This window comes from Thalia democratica, chromosome 5, assembly GCF_965202585.1.
Source record: "Thalia democratica chromosome 5, ktThaDemo2.hap1.1, whole genome shotgun sequence".
Taxonomy (NCBI): Eukaryota; Metazoa; Chordata; class Thaliacea; order Salpida; family Salpidae; genus Thalia; species Thalia democratica.
Genome location: NC_139169.1, coordinates 7,612,722 through 7,631,258, shown reverse-complemented (window position 1 = coordinate 7,631,258; position 18,537 = coordinate 7,612,722).

Sequence of the window (18,537 nt, the reverse complement as noted above, 5' to 3'; positions counted from 1 at the left end):
TAACCGTGAGCACTGCTAACTAAATTTAAATACCCCTAGTTTTATTCAAACTGTTTTAACATATTTTTTATGACTATAAGTTAATTTGATTTTACTGAATTTAGAAGCAAAGCTACTAAAATAACACGGGTTACTACTAAAGTTGTTTTTACTTTAATCAAATGTTTATAAATATGCTTATAAAATGTTAAAACTTATGATTCTTTTCAAAAAAAATTTGGTTGAATTTTGTTAACAATGCAGTTCTAAATTTATTCGAAGAACTCTAACATTTCACATGTAACATAATGGTTTGTTTTTTTTTTTTGATGAAATAAACACACAGCTTCTGAAAAGCTGTTACAAATTAAGAGTGATACTTTAGTTTTTGTTTGTCATATCATGTAATAATAATAATTGTAGATTGTTTGTTTTAAAACACAATCATACGTGAATGTTATCACAAGTAAAAAAAGTCATTTAAATATACTTATGAATAATTACTTGATGTTAGTGTAGGTTAACGGCTACTTCAGCTCTTAAATGTTTTTAAAATTTGCGGTGTTCTTTGTTCAAATCGAACTGTTATCAGTTCAAAAACCGAAAGCGCTGACTGCCACTGTTTTTTATTTTTAAACGTTTTAAAGCAATTATTACAGATTTTGTAGTAATAAAATGTAAACTTGTAGATTTGGTAAATATTATAATAGGGTTCTAAAAACATTGTTTTTTAGTTATTTAAAACAAAGCCATTAAACAACAAAATATGCTAATTATGATGTACAAATAAATTACTTTTGTTATTTGTTATTTGTATATAAACTTATTTTTTGACTACAAAAAAAAAATTAGTAGAACTATTTCGCATAAATAAATACTATTAGTTTACTACTTTACTTGTCATACTGTTGTATTTATCGTTTATTTATACAAAATTTGGTAAAAAATACTTTTGATAAATTTATTGGTTTTTTGTACGTAAAAGTAACTAACATAATAATAGCTTAAGTTTCAATTATTAGAAAGTACCAGTGAGCTGTTATTTTTAACAAAATAGCTAGACCTTATATTTTATATACTACTATTAAATAATTTGATCTATTTTTTGGTATCAAGTTTTATTTTATTTGCTTTTCAAATACGCGACAGGTGTAATAGTTTGTTAAAAAAATCTTTTTTTTTCATTATAACACACTCATGGTGAGCAAAGAACTTATATAAATCGAATATAACTTTTTCACATTAGATTTAAAATAAACATTTATAGCATACATAACCATTATTTTTACGCTAAGATTTTTCAACAGTTTCTCTATGTTATAAAAAAGAATTAAGCTTGAAAACTAACTAGTTTTAATTGTAAGTCATTATAATTAGCGGAAAATTCCTTTATCACTAGCTAAGCTTTACATTGTTATACAGTTGTATTTTTTATACAAAATTGACAAAGCGGTATTTATAAAAGGACTATGTTTCCAAGTTTATACTAAAAATATTTTAAACTAGTTATGAGTATATTAAAAAAAAAGTGACAGATAGCGCCTACGGTCTTTGAAATAATAATAGTTTGATTTCATCAGAACGGTTATCATTTACATTTTATTATATAACAAACATGAAAAATAGTATCAGTGATATTGTATTGATTGTGCAAAAAAAAAAGAAGCTAATTGTCTAAGTTTAAAAAGACTAGTTTTAAAATAGCAAACCGACACCAGATTTTTCTATTGCAATTCAATAAATAGAAATTCAAATGGTATAAAATTTGTCTATTATTTTTAGTAAAACACTTTTTACTGAATAACTTTCCATCTACAAATTTTAAAAGATCCATGTTTAACAAAGCTTAATTAAACCACATAAAAATAATAAAAGTCTATCAAAAAGACTTTTTATTATTTTCTTCTAACAAACAAAATAAATTTTTTAACTTTAAACCTTTTATTTTGGTATGAAAAACTTTTAGATATTTACTTTTATAATATTTTGTTTTTTTATGTCTTAATTTGTATAGGTTGTTTAAAATACTTTAGTTTTGTAAGTTTACAAACAGTGAACTATTAGATATATTTTAAATTTCTTGTTTATTCTATGTATTTAAATCAAAACTGACTAAATACTACTTTTCTTTTTTTTTTCAATTTTTTTTTTAACTTAATGAATACTTTTAATTAAATTTTTTTGTTCTAAAGTAAAATTAAAAATTAGATTTAATATTTTTTTAAATGTTTTGTTTTTATTTATTAGTTTTTAGTTTGGACTAGTGAACTATTAAATAGATTTTAATAACTTTATTAATTGTCTATATTTAAAGCAAAATCTGACTAAATACTGACTTCTATTTTTGATTTTTATTGTTAGTATTTTTGAATTAAAAATGGTTTTGACGTCAGTGAACAATACCTAATTTGTAATTGAAAAGAGGCAAAACTGATAAAACAGATAATATTTTATTAATTGGAAATAAAACAAATCAATCGTCCTGAACATTAAGTATAAAAGACCATTTGTACATCAGAAAAAAAGTATAAATTTACTGTTATTTTGTAAAAACATGTATTTATTTGTTATTAAACTAAGGTGCACTTTAGGGTGCATCTATTGCCCCGACCTTAACATTTCGCTTAGTAATTTTTTTGTCGATGGAAAATAACATAAATAGACAAATCAAAAAAAAAAACTTCCTAACTTTAAAATTTTTGAAAATTATTCTATATATGGGAATTATTTAAAAAGGGCAAAAAAGACTATTATCTAATGTTTTTTGAAATAGTTACCTGAAACGGTTAAGAAATGTTCCTTTTTATATTCAGAAAATTCTGTTTAGACATAATTTAAAAAATATATTTTTCAACTTAACTTAATTAAAGTTATTCAGTTCTTTTTTTTTGATAATAATTTTTTCTAACTTTGTTTATGCAGAATTTTCATAAGTGGAAAGGAAGATTTTCTAAACATTTTAAATAATTATCTCAAAAGAGTTCGAGAAAAAAAGTTTTCAGTAAAACAGTCTTTTTTCCCCTTTTTAGTTATACCAATATATAGCAAAATTTTCTAAAGTAATTTGCTTCAGCAGGCTTTAAGCTAGGAAACTTTATTTTTTTTTGTGCTGTCTTTTCATATGATTTCCCAACATAAAAATTTTACTAAGCGAAACTCCTAAACTATTATTTTTAGGGGAAAAATATTCCCGCTAGTGCACATTTTAAGGTGCTTGTGTTTGTTCAGGATAAAAGTGAGTACCTAATTGTTACTTAATTGGTACTCACCAATATCCCTTGTTGGTTCACGTACTGCATTTTGTGAACTTTTAAAGTAATACTTTCTTAAGATGTAATCAGTCAGTAGGAAGAATAAGTTGTTTGTTTAAAATAACACTACACTTAAACAGTTTATATTTAATAACCTTGAATTAAATATCGGTAACTTAAAGAAAACACAAGTTTTATTATACCCTGAATTACATCAAAATATGAACAGATTATTTTGATGTTTAAGATATTTATTATTTTACTTCAGTAACTGCTATATGAAAAATATGAGAAAAGCAACACTTTTTTTTTAAATTATTTGCTTACACGGTTTCTATATGTTACAGCTAGGGTGTTTTATCCCTTTACATTGAACGCAATTAAGCATAATTTTGAAATATTTTAATCGAAAAACAACCTAGTATTAGCTACATTAAACATCTAGTTCGACTGAAAGTTGTTTGCAAGAATTATTTAAATAAAAGTTTTAGCAAATTGTAAAAGAAAACTTTGAGTTGGTTATTTTTATCACAACTTTTTAGTGCTAGATATAATTATATGACTTGTTTGCAGGTCTTGAATTAGATTAGAAGTAGAAATATCTTATATTTTGTCTAAAGTACAGACTTGCCATGTTTTACTCAGGATAGCTCAGGCTAGCTTTAGATTATAAAAGTACTCAGGCTTATTTTGAAACTTTTTGTAAAACACTGGTTTGTTTATTCATCGCATTTACTCAATAATGATGTCAAAAAAAATATATGTTTATGTACCTTTTACTGTGGTATATACTTAATTTGTGAAATTGATTCAAATAAAAACTTAATTTAAAAAAAAAACATTTTTTTTACTAAAAACAGAGTGTATATATATGAAAAAACTTATAACTTTTTTTATATGCACACAGGATGTTCAATAAACAACACGACTTAAACATTATGTTCTCAGTTTTTTGGCATCAAAAAAGTTTCGGAAAAGGGTCATTAAAAGATAAATAATTTTTTTTTTGAATTTAACCTTTTTTAAATTATTCTGTTACGTCGCTATTTTTTATTTCATTACAGGATGTTTGTTCTTACAATTAATAAGAATATAAAAAAAAAACATTTTTTAATTACCTAATTACTAACTAGTAAAACGTATTGATGACACTAAGTTTTAGGATGGATTGCTGAGGTTAGTTTTTTATGATTAAATTGTAAGAGATGAGCAATGTAACACCGAGCTGTTGTAAAAATAAAATCAATTAGTAACACGTTTATCAAATATAGAACTATTTAATTAGTTTTAAATTTTTTCACACTTTTTGCGATTCCGGTAATTTCCTTTTACAAGACTAAATATGTACAGTGCCAAAGAAAATATTATCCTGATAAATTTCAAGTTCAATTATTTTTCAAAATGAAACCAGACACACATTTATGTTACCCTAAATACCTAGTTTGAATACTAGACTACTCAAAGGCAACTTTTTTTCTAAAACACGGGTTATTTTCAAAATTTTTACAATTTATTAGACTTCGATATCCTTAACAATATAAATTCAGTGGTTAAAGAAGAGAATGTCAAAACATTTTCCTTAATTTATTTCTATTGTTTTATAAACGTATTCGGTTTTTTAAATTGTATATATTATATTCTACTTGTATATTTTGTTATACATAAATTTTTAAATTTCCATCGTATAAAAACTCCATGTCGATAAAAATCTTTGGAGCTTCTGCCAGTCGTTCCTCCAGTAAACTCTTAAAGATTTAAGGATTTTTAGTATAAAAAATATAATTAACAATATTAAATTAACGTTGTAAACTTTATTTGAATAACTTAATTAGAAGGATCTTTTTTATTAACAAAACGTTTTGTTAAGAATTCCAATATTTTTTTTTGAACAATAAGATTATACGTTTTTGGTAAAATGCAATCAAATTAAATGTAAATGTTTTGATATACATTAATAAGTAATTAATATAGTATAAAAAAAATTTAAGTATTTAGAATGATACACATGTTATAAAACACGCTAACAGTTTTATAAACAATTATACAGATAGATAGAAAAAAAAAACAAAGAACATAAAATTCATTTTTTGTTAATTTTTGTATTTAAACTAAATTTTAAAATGTCTTAAAGTTTTTGTTAGATTTCTTTTTTGAACATTCCTTCATAAGCACCAGATTTTATTTCTGAATATCCACACTTTTTGTAAAAGTCTTCAGCTGAAGAAACAGAACATAAGTATGCCGCATTGAACCCTTTCACCTTTGCCCATTTTTCTGCATCTAACATCATGTTTTTACCAATTCCTTTTTGCTGTAAGTCTTTATCTACTACAACTGAAAAATATGTCATTTAGGTATTTTTCAATTGTTTATAAGGTGTTACACAAGTTTTTAGGCAAAACTGTAATGAAATATAGCATTTTTTTTAGTTAAAAAATTTTGTTAAATAAATGAAATTCTTTAATAAAAAATAGTTTGTAAAACTTGATAAGTATGAGTATTCTAAAGTAAAAACTTACCACAATGAAATTCCACAGAGTCTTTTCTATCATAAAATTTGAAAACTTGCACATGACCAAGTATTTTATGGGGATTCGTACAAGTGTCTATATATACTAATGATGTAGGAAGCTTATCGCAGGACTCTAGAAAACTATAAATTAATAAGATTATTATGAAATAGTTTCGACTCTTTAATGTCTCTTATTATATGATATCTCTGAATAGAAACAAAAACTTCATACTTGTTTTAGTAAAGTTAAAGTTAACGGAAACAAGAACTAATATGTAAAATCTTATTAAAACTAACGTATCTGAAGAACCCCAATATTTTTGTATGAGTTGACAGCATCGATACCTGAAACCAAGGTGTAGTTTATGAATTGGAAATACTTTCATCTCTATGTTTATTGAATCGCTTTTAATATTTTGTCTGAAAAGGTTTGGTTAGTGATTTTAATTTTTAAATTTAACTTAAAAGTGGTTAATATTTTATGACTTTAAAATGACTATGAGAATAGAAATGAGTATTAACTTAAATACTTTTTAACGGATAGCATACTTAAAGGTGATTCTGAGCACAAGTATAGCTCAAAAGAACCAAATCAGCAAAGAAAAGAATATTTTTTATTATTCTTTTTTATTTTATTATTTTGACTTTAATTTTTTATTAACTTTAAACACTTTTTTGTAAAGAGGGTTAGAGATAAGCATATAAATAAACAAAGATTTGATAAAATATGCTGGCTGAGGCTCTTTTTTAGCTCACATTAACCTTTAAGTATACTATTATCTTTTAAAGTATCTACAAGGTGTTTCACTAAATTAATTGACCAAACTTTTGTACGAAGTATAAAGTTACTTACTAGTAATCACAATTTTTTTAAGTCTTAATAAGTCTTTAATTTTATTTTTTTTCCTTCCGTACATTTTAAAAACCCTGTATGCTTTATTGATTTCTGAATACATAAGAACATGTTTTTGTTTTAACTTAAAATATCTTGCTCAATTAATTTATTTAGTTTTGCTTTTAAAAGTATTAAAACAATCTTTGCTTCTTTATTGTGAAATAACAATAAAATATTTAAGTCAAATAAAAAATTATTGAATGCTATGGTTTTATGAAAACAAATAAACAAAATAAAGTCAGTTAAAGTAAGTCTCAGAATTGGAGTGTAAAAGTAACAGTATTAAGTAAAGTAAAGAGTAGTTCAATTAAAATTTTATTCATTAATTATTTTTTTAAAGAAATTATATTTTATCAAAAATAAGAGTCTTTTAAAAAACAAAAAATCACAGTCTAAACAACAATAAAAAAATTAAGTTCTACTGGTTTACGCTAAAAGTTAAAGAAAGTTTCTGATTAAACTAGATTACTGACTTTCAGATTTATAATATCTCCTTAATGTCAATAATTGAATTTTTATTTGATTTGTGGGTTTACTTAAAATTTATTCATAGAAATTCAAAACTGAAAATACATTTTTTTGTTATATTTTTTAAGTATCAAATTTACAAAATAATTAGAAAGAATAAAAAACTAAACAACTTGAATTAAAGTACTTTAAAAATATTACAAATTCTAAGTTAAACTTAATATCATCCCATATTAAACACAAAAAAAAATTTAGGCTTAAAATCTTATCACATAAATATCATTAATTTTAAAATACTAAAATGACCTAACTTGAATTTAAAACTAAAAAAAGTTGTTATTAAACAGAAAATCATAGGAAAGGTAAAAGTTTAATCCAATTTGTTTTAATTTACACAATCTTAAAAGTGTTCTGACTTTAAAACAATTGCTCTGTTTAGGTAAATAGTATTTTATAAATTAATTACTATTTTAAAAATTATTTATGAAAATTGCACAAAGAAATGTAAAATAAATGGATTGCTATTTTGATAAAATATACTAGTAATCAAAAAAAAATAACTAAAATCATTGATCAAGAAGCAAACCAATTCACTAAATATACACTTTTTAAATTATAGCTAACAACTAACGTATAGTATGTAGAAAAATTTTAATGAAATAGTAACAAAAATATACAAAGTTGTAAAAAAACTATAAAATTTTATAGGTTGCTGGTACTTTAAATAAAATTTTAAAAGAATATAACTTGTTGATAAATTAAAGATTCTTTATAAATAAATGCAGAATTAAACCATAAGTATAAGTACTTAACAAACTCTAATTCTCTTTTAACAAACATTCAATTATGTACGAGCAAATTTTTAAACCTGTTTAATCTTTAGAGAATTTTTATATTCAACATTCATTTATTAAAGCTTCAAAAATTCACAATTAATATTTATTAACATATAATATATATAAAGTTTGTTAGTATTATAAGTTTTCGTAAATTTAATCTTGAGAGATCTTTTACATTCAACATTCATTTATTAAAATTCAAAAAAAAAACCACAATCAATCTTTAATAAAGTATCTTAGTAAACAAAGATTTATTGAACTGTTTAACACTCTTTCCTTATTCATTTTTTTTCTATTTATATGACATGCACAAAAAAAGAATGAATGTTTTGATGTCATTTAAAAACAATGAACTAATAAGTTTTGATTAAAACAAAAGTAAACTCTATAATAAATAGCTAATATTTTGGAAAAAGATACATATTATTTAGCATAAGCCAGTTTATAAAATAACTTGTACTTTGTCTTTTATTAAATTTTTGTTATAAAACTTAAGATAACTGCTCAAAAAATTTATAAAATATAACAAAATCACTTAGCCTAGTTAAAAATAGTAGTTTTTGAGAAAAAAAAGTAAAATATACTTATTAAAAATAATGAACTTAGCAATAAATATTTAATATATTGAGGTAAATTAAAAAACTTAAGGCTAATTTACACTTCTTAAAATACTTTAATTAAAAAAAAGTTTTAATGTATGTACATAGTACAGTGCACACTAATTTTTTATTTAACTTATTCTTAAAATCTGTTTAAAATCATGTACAACTAACATCCACTATTTTTTGATCCAGCTATTGAAAAATATTTTACACATTTAGCATTTAACTACAATAAAAGATTTGAATATGCTAAGCATAACTAACTAAATTAAAATGAATTAACGTAAGTCCTCTTTTAGGAAACTATTATTTTCACAACTCTTTTTTATTTTGATAGGTTAATTTTGAGCCATTTTGGTCAATTCGACATTCACCAAAACAAAATTTACTTGCACTGAACGCACACAATGTGGTTGCAACTATAAAAAAGAAATTTCATAAGGTATTACAATACCTTTTTTTAGTGACTTTACCAATTATATATAACTTATAAGTATAAAACAAACACATGTTTTTACGATTTTAAACAAATTAATAACTAGGCTTAAATTCATTTTTTTGTTGAACAACAAAGCGATTTCAATGAAATATTTAAGTTATTCTATATAAATCTTAATCAACAGTCTGAAATGTTTTCAACAAAAGTGATTGCTTTTTTTTTAAATAGCTTACAACATTTATAACTTTATGTTTTTTTTTTTTTGTAATTTTAGTTCAGTTTGAACTCATAATATTTCAGACAAGAATTAATTAAGTAATCGCATTTAAAATTAAATAAACTAGTGAAATGTATTTGTTGCAATTCAACTCTTAAATCAAAAAGCCACTCATATTTAATTAACGTAGATTAAGAGAAGGGACTTTGCAAAAAACCCTTTTTAGAACTTTTACCACCACGCTACCATTAATTAGTAACTACAGGGGTCGGTTCCACCAATGTGCAATGACGAAACCTCACTCTGAAACAACAGCATGCTTGATTGAATTTTACGCTCCTTGCTGTCATGTTTTATTTACTGTCACCTCTCGCGAAAATACGCACATTTAAAAAAGAAACATTTGAGTTTATGGTAGTAATATCATGACATCGAGGTATCAGCAAGAGAAATAAAAACAAACTTAAAAAGAATATTTTTTTAAATCATTCAACATTCAGATATCTTTAAACCTTGATATCTTATTGATCATTTTGTTGTTAATAAAACGACCATTTTTCTACTCTCTTAGTTTTATTCTGTTCATATTGTAAAAATTCTTCTATCTTTAGCCACCCAAAGAAATTCCAAATTGAGCAATTATCATAGATTAACAAAATAAATAAAAAGGTTAGTGTTCTATTAATATTTAATTTTTTTAACTCTCTTTGTTTAAAAGCATTTTGCTTTATTAAAAATTACTATATTAATTAGCTTATTCAACTGATATTTGAGCAAAATAATTAATTTGTTCAAATATATTTAATTATGTTTTAATTATAATAAGTAGCAATAACATCAGGGTTGTCACATACTTAGCTTTCTGAAAATAATTAAGTCTAGTTTTGAATCATGAAAAACCTAGACCAACTAAGGCTTTTTTTAATTTGTTTACAAAAACTCAGCATAACTGAGACTGAAAATTACTTTAAGATCTTGGGTTTATTTTGATATATTTTAAAAATCTCTTACTGTTTCTTTATTTGAAACTTTCTAATATGTAGTTAGTTGTTCATATTTTAAAAATTTAAGATCTATAAATGCCCAAGTTTTGTTTTAACTTAGAATAGTTTTTTACTTATATATACAAATCTTTAAAGCTAGTTTTATACTTGTGACTAAGTCTAGTCTTTGACACTCAGGCTTATTTTCTGACTCATACAGTTGTTAACGTGTAATAGTGTCAAACTTACATGATAAATTTTAAATACTGAAACTCTGGTTGACCAAAATTGAATTCAGTCTATTGTAAAATATTTGCTAGTATGGTAACTTTTTTAAAATTTCAGGCTATTTTTAAAGATTTTTTTAATGACAAGTAAGAGTTTTAAATTGGTTTTTAGAAATATTTTTCTATTATAGATATCTCGTTGACCATATAATTAATAATATTTTAATTTAGAAAAAGAAAATTGATTATTAAACTTTTATTTGGTTACTAAGAAAGAATTTTTTCTTTACTCTACTGAGTATTATTTGCCTTGATAATAATAAGTTTTACAAAGTAGCCAAAAAACTTGGAATCCGGAAAACCTGGAATTTTTAACAAAAGTCACTAAAAACCTAGAATGTTGAACAATTTTTACATGTTACGTAGAATTATTTTGTTTTACACTAAAAATCTACCATATAAATTAAATATTTGTTATCATTAAATTTTTTTTCATCATAATTTTTTAATCATCAAAAAATTATTTTTCAAGTAGCTTTTTAATTCTTTATACTAACTAACACATTGTTTTAACTTCCTAACTTTAAAATAAAAAAGAAATTCTTATTGTGTTTTTTTTAAATCTGGATGAAATTTTGAAAACCTGGAAAAAAATTTGCCAAAATCATTTGGCTACCCTGGTTTTATTATTGTTCAGAACAGACATAAGAAGTATTATTTGAATGAAGGTTAACTTTTGCTAGTTTTATGTCAATTACTGAAAAACAAAAGTGTTATTTAATATCAATATTAGTATAAGTTAAGTTTATAATTTAAATTATCTCGTCCATAGATTACTGTTGAGGTCCTCGGATAAAGAATAACCAGTATTTTAGGTAACAGTTTAGTATTACCAAAACATTTTTTTACCCAAATAAGTTTTACTATTAAATTAAATAATAAATATATTACCTTTTATTTTGATTCCAGTTTTTATCATATTTTTTTGTAACATTATTTAGATTTGTGTCATTTTTATTTAATAGTACATTTTATCTAAAACTCTATTTAGATAAATTTTACAACAAAGCTTGCATTGAATTTTCAAAAAGCAATACTCTTATTTAATATCTGCCCTTTTAAAAGCTCTTTAGGTTTAATTATAACCAGAAAAGCATAGAGGCTTAAAAAAAAACCAGGCAACCTTAAAGTGTATTGACAAAACTTAAGTTTTTTAACTTAACTAAAGTAGGTGACAATATTTACTCAAAGTAAATCAAAAAGGTACAAAGACACAATTAAATTCCTTGAGTCACAGTAATTAGGTGACATAGTTTGATTAGATAAATCACTAAGGGAAATATCCCAGTTTTTGTCCAAAAAGTCAAATAAGAACTGACAAAATTTTAGTCTAAAAATTCAGACTTGAACTGACAAAGTTTTAGGTTAACAAAGACAAAATAGAAGTGACTAATTTTAAGTCAGCAAAGTCAAAATAAAGCTGACAAAATTTAGTCCACACAGTCTAAATAAAACTAACATAATTTAGTGCAAAAAGTCAAAGTAAATCTGAAAAAAAAGTTCAAAAAGTCAAAATAGGACTGACAAATTTTAAGTCCATAACTCAAAATAGAACTAACAATTTTTTAGTCCATAGAGTCAAGTTAGAACTAATAAAATTTTAGTCCACTGGTCAAAATAGAACTGACAAATTTTTAGTCCACAGAGTCAAGTTAGATCTAAGAAAATTTTAGTCCACAAGTCAAAAATGAACAATAAATTTTAAGAGCACAAAATCGTATTGACAAACTTTAAACCCTAGTCAAAAGCTATTGGCAAACAATAAGCCTGAAAAAGTTACATCTTTTGGCAAAAATAATCAAAGATGTGATTGTCTAATTAGTAAACATGTTATGCCTTATAGTTTACAATACTGTTTTTAAAATTTTTAGTAGTTTTAAACATGTTTTTAAAGTAGTTTAAATTGAACATATTGATATATAATTATTATTAAACAATTTTAAAAATAACTAGGTTAGATAAGTGAAAAAAAGAAAAACCTGAAAAATTAAATATTAGAAAAACTTCCTAACTGGTAGTGCTCTCTAAGTTAAATTTTTGAATATTTATAAATGTAAAACTATTTATTGCAACAAAAGAGTGTTTTAAGTTTTAAATTTGAAGATTATTTTATAAGTTTGCATTTGTAGATGAATGATATGCTGACTTTCAAAAATGACTAATGAACCCTGACACTGTTTTAATATATATGATGATAATATATATATATATATATATATATATATATATATATTTAGTATAAGTATTAAACAATATTTATATTATAATTATTATTAGTAAATTAAGTGAGTTAGTAATTTTTTTTTAATGGTTAAAAAAAACTAATTTAAATATTGTAACTAGTATAGTTACTGTAATTGAAAAACAAAAGTTTGCTGAATATTTACTTTGTTAACAAATTTTTGAAGTTTTTATTAACTAACAATTTATTTTGATGTCGTCAGCAAAGCAGATTTGACAATTGATAAGATATAAAATACTTATAGGGTACACTGTACAGCTTAGCAACGGTTCATTTAGATTATTTATATATATCACAGTTTCATAAACAGAGTTAATTTAAATTGTTCTTTTTATGTTCAGATAAATTTAAATTAAAAGAAAAAACTACATAAATGAACTTGAGAGAAAGAAAAAAGAAAGGCCGCAGCAACAGGCCAAGGAGGAGCGTCGTTGAAAACAATGAGAGAAACAAAAAAGAGAGAAGGAAGAGAAGAGAAGAAGATACTGAGCTCATCGCAGCACTCGGATCCAGTTTCGAGCAGTACGTCACCGAATACGTCATGTTCCTGGCTCACGTTCAGCTTAAGTTGGACGAAAATCGAAATCCAAGTTTGCAGCGCATGCGCGATGAGCTGATTGCGAAACTCGGAAGCAACTGCAGGAGGCACAAGAGGGATGTCGAGATTCGTTCCATTTATTTTCGTCCCGAAAACCAAGCAGACCACGCGACTGATATCCTCCTGTTCAATTACAAGAAGAGAGACAAGTTTATAGACGTTGCCGCCTTCAAGCGCTTCACGGATCAGTACGCTCAACACTCGTACGGTTCGCTCGTCGGCGTGTGCGAAAGCGAGGTCAATCCGAGCATCGTCCACATTGAAGACTTTCAACTCAAGTTCGACAGCTACACTACAGTCAAAAGAAGAGAGACCTTTATACGCAAAAGGGTCTACGTGCAGAGAGTAAACGATTTCACAAAGGTAAAGTACAGAAAGAACCAAAAAGGAGATGAGTTTTGTTCGGTGTGCATTATAGACTATAAGATCGGCGAAGAGATAGTGAAGGTGCCGTGTGGTCACCTCTTTCACAAGAAATGCTTAAAGAATTGCATGCTTATCAGCTACAGCTGCCCCATATGTAGAAAAGTCCTCGCTTAGAATATTATAAAATCCTAGAGAAAATATTTTATGAAATGACATTGGTGGCTAAGAGTGTAATACAACCTCATATTTTTTTCTTTTTCTTTAAAGATATTTTTTAAATGTTTGTGTATTATTTATAGAAACTTTGGTAAAATAGATAAGAAAGTTTTAAAATATTATAACTTCTTTTTTTTTTAATAAATCTTTTGAATATAAAAAAAGAAGTTTGATGATTAACTAGTTTAAGGATTTAAAGTTTACTAGTCGTGAAAGAAACTATAACTTTCAGTTTTTGTATTACACCAGTTCCTTACACCAAGATTTTTGAGCGCTTTATTTTAATCGTTAATAAACAATATAGTAGACAAAATAAAAGTTGTTCAATAAATATAATTTTACGCATTTTGTGTATTTTTAAAACTGGTAAAATCGGACATAGACCTTGCCAACTCTGGAAAAATAAACAACGAACTTAGATAACTAGCTGAAAATTACTTTCAGCACAGTACAAAAAAAAAATTACACTTCCATCACTTGTCATAATAATCGATTACAGTTGTACAGTATAGTACCGTCACAATGAAAAGCAGATGATTACTAAAGGAATTTTTTTAAATATAAACAATTTCTTATGTATATATATATAATTTTGTTTACAATGTAACATACTGCTAAGGTATAACTTAAACTTTAGTATTAAAATACAGTTTTCTAAACATACTTAAATCGATGAACTAAATCATTCTTAGATATAATTGTTTAAAATGTTGTAGAAATGTTTAGTTTAACAACTCCCAACTACTGCTGATTCAAAAAAATCAACATTTTTAATGTAAATGAAAACAGTTAATTAAAATAATCAAAACAAACAGCGATAAAAAATTCATTTACAATCTCTTCGGCCACGCAAAACAATTTGACTACCTGGGTTCCTCTGCCCAGCCCCTGGCAGGGTCGGTTGTCCATTGCTCTAAGCGGTTAGGCTATCCATTTTTTATGTTCTTTAGTTGTTAGTTTTTTACGCGTAATTTGATTCTTATTTGCTTTGTGGTTAAATATTTATTTGACTTTGTGGAAGCATTCGACTTTTGATCTAAAAGGTGGTAGGTTTGTTGGCCGTGGTGGAGTTACGCCATGTAACCGTCCTCAGTAACAATGTTGATTGGTTAGGTTTTGGTAGGTTAAGCTGCTCTTAAATAAGATTACTAATAGCGGTTATTTAAAGTATTACAGACGTCCAGACTGAACATAACCGACTTAATTTTATATCCCAGTACTTACTTAAAATAATGTTATAAAACTGGTTATATTAGTGCACGTAATTTATGTTTACAAGATTTTTAAACACACTGCGAAAAAAGTAAAATAAATGAAAACTCAATTAGTTAAACTACCAATGACTTATAAAGACCCCAGTAGAAAAAACTAAACATTTTCTTGTTATGGACAGAAAATAGACTCGCGATAAAGTTTTCTATCATCGTTTTTTACCAAAAGTCTTAAACAAGCTTTATTCGCCTTGCCGGCTCACTCGCCTCTCCGTCGTTGTGCCGTTTCCACGCCAATAAATCCGACTCGCGTCTCTCCCGTCAATAATCCCGCCGACTCGCGTCTGCATGCTAAATTTGAAACTCTTTCTCTCAAAGGTATTTCACGCTTCTTTTTCTCATTTTCATTCTTAAAACGAATCGTGACGTCACTTAAAACATTGCATTTTCATGGGTTGGTCTTTTTATGGGTATCCTAGTTGCAGCAAAAGGATACACATAAAAAGACCTACCTCCCCGGTCGGTCTTTTTATGGGTATCCTTTGTAAAATTGTACAATTTTATGTCGACGTGACGTATTTTTTCAACTTTTTTGAACAATTTACTTTTTAAAGTCATATTACGTATATTTTTTAAATTTTTTTGTACAATTTTATTTCTAAATGTTTTTAAGTATCTTTTTTCATAAAATTGTTTAATTTCTTAAAACTTAAATTTTACTTTTATAATCTAAAAATCTTATTTAAACTGTTTTACTGTTGAAATTCAAAAGGATACTCATAAAAAGACTAAACACTGCTTTGAAACTTTTTATGAGTATCCTTTTGAGTTTGTTCAAAATATCTTGTTTAAAACTTAAATTTTACTTTAATAATAACTTGAAAATAACTTAAAAATCTTATTTAAACTGTTTTAATAATGAAGTTTAAAAGGATACCCATAAAAAGACTAAACACTGCCTTAAAACTTCATATGGTATCCTTTTGAGTTTGTTCAAAATATCTTGTTTTAAACTTAAATTTTACTTTTATATCTTAAAAATCTTATTTAAACTGTTTTACTGTTGAAATTCAAAAGGATACCCATAAATAGACTAAACACTGCTTTGAAACTTTTTATGGGTATCCTTTTGAGTTTGTTCAAAATATTTTATTTTAAACTTAAACTTTACTTTTATAACTTTAAAATCTTGTTTAAACTATTTTACTGTTGAAATTCCAAAGGATACCCATAAAAAGACTAAACACTACTTTAAAACTTTATATGGGTATCTTTCCTATTTTATCTAAGTATTTTGTTTTTAAGTTATAATTAACTAAAAAATTTTAACATCTGAATGCTACTTCATTTAAAAACATACTTCTTTTTTTAAAAAACTGTTACTTAAACTACAATATATAATTCAAATATGACTTTAAAAACGAAATTGAAAAGAAATACGACTTGTTTTACTTTACAAGTACAACTTTGTTGATTAAACTAGGTTGTCAAAAACTAATGAAAAATATATAAATTTATATAAATGTAGTGTAAGTAAGGATACCCATATAAAGTTTTAAAGCAGTGTTTAGTCTTTTTATGGGTATCCTTTTAAATTTCATTATTAAAACAGTTTAAATAAGATTTTTTAGTTATAAAAGTAAAATTTAAGTTTAAAACAAGATACCAACAAAAAGTTTCAAAGCAGTGTTAAGTCTTTTTATGGGTTTCCTTTTAAATTTCATCATTTAAACAGTTTAAACATGATTCTTAAGTAATAAAAGTAAAATTTAAGTTTAAAAAAAGATATTTTGAACAAACTCAACATGACACCCATAAAAAGTTTCAAAGCAGTGTTTAGTCTTTTTATGGGTATCATTTTTAATTTTAACAGTAAATTAGATTAGAGTTTAAATAAAATTTTTAAGTTATAAAAGTAAAATCTAAGTTTTTAGAATTTGAACAATTTAAAAAAAATATACGTAAAAAGATTTAGAAATAAAATTGTACAAAAAAGTTGAAAAAATACGTCACGTCGACATGAAATTGTACAATTTTTAAAAAGGATACCCATAAAAAGACCGACCGGGGAGGTAGGTCTTTTTATGGGTATCCTTTTGCTGCAACTAGGTCACCAATAAAAGGGTACCCATAAAAAGATCGACCGGGGAGGTAGGTCTTTTTATGGGTATCCTTTTGCTGCAACTAGGACACCAATAAAAGGATACCCATAAAAAGATCGACCGGGGAGGTAGGTCTTTTTATGGGTATCCTTTTGCTGCAACTAGGACACCAATAAAAGGATACCCATAAAAAGACCTACCGCATTTTCATTAACTTTAAGTCTTCGGAAACAAGAAATAAAACGAATCATAAAATGTAATGAGTGGTTGGTTACAAGACTTTATTAGATAAGACATCGTTAGTTTGCTCATCTGTTGTTTTTTGCGTGTTGTATGTTAAAACACATTTTCACACAAATTTACTTTCACTTTAAAAAATATTAATTCATAATTGACAACAGTAAAGCTGAGAAATATTCTTAAAACTGCTGTTAAGCAAACTTTAAAATTACTATAATTTTTAATTGAAAACTTTGTAGTAAAGTAATTATATTTTTGTTTCATACTTTTAAGAACAGTAAAAGATAAAAGTTATTAAAATTTTTTTAGTTAGTCAATTTTTCTTAAAATACCATTATTGTAATTAATTATCATATACGCTAAATTATACTAAGCCACTTTAACATTATTTAAGTACATGATTAATAATTTTGTAAGGATACTTAATTTATTTTACAGCAACTGTAAAGTTGTTTCAAACAACATAAGCTCGAGCATTTAGGTTTCTACATGCTTTAGTATTTTGTACTATCAATTAATACTTGGATTTGTTAAATTAAAGCATACATTAGTATTAGAACAAAAATACAACCTTAAACTAGAACTGATTTAACTTTTAAAGTAGTAGTGTCTTTATATAGCTTCAGGTCATTTAAACAGTAATAGTCAAAGTTATAAACATGAAATTAATAGCCAAAAAATTTCTAAAAATATATTTAGCTCAATTAATTAGTAAAATAATTTGGATCCTCAGTTTTTTGAAAATTACTAGATTTTGAAAACTATAACAAACACTTAGAAATACATTCAGGCTTAGCTTAAGTTTACAAAATATATCAAATAACATATTAAATAAGTAATGAAAACTCTAAAAACGCTTAAAGTTAATATAAATAAAACATTTGTAGCATAGCTAAAATTTTACTAAAGGTGCGGCAGCTTGTTAAAAAAATGTTAAGAAAAAATTTTTCGAATGATTAGTTTGTAATTGTTAATTTTAATTTTTAAAAGTATTTTTAGTAAAAATCTATAAAAATATACGCAAATTTATGATAATCTGGTAAAAAGTAGTTAAAATATTTGATCTAATTTAAATAGTTTAAGAAAAAAA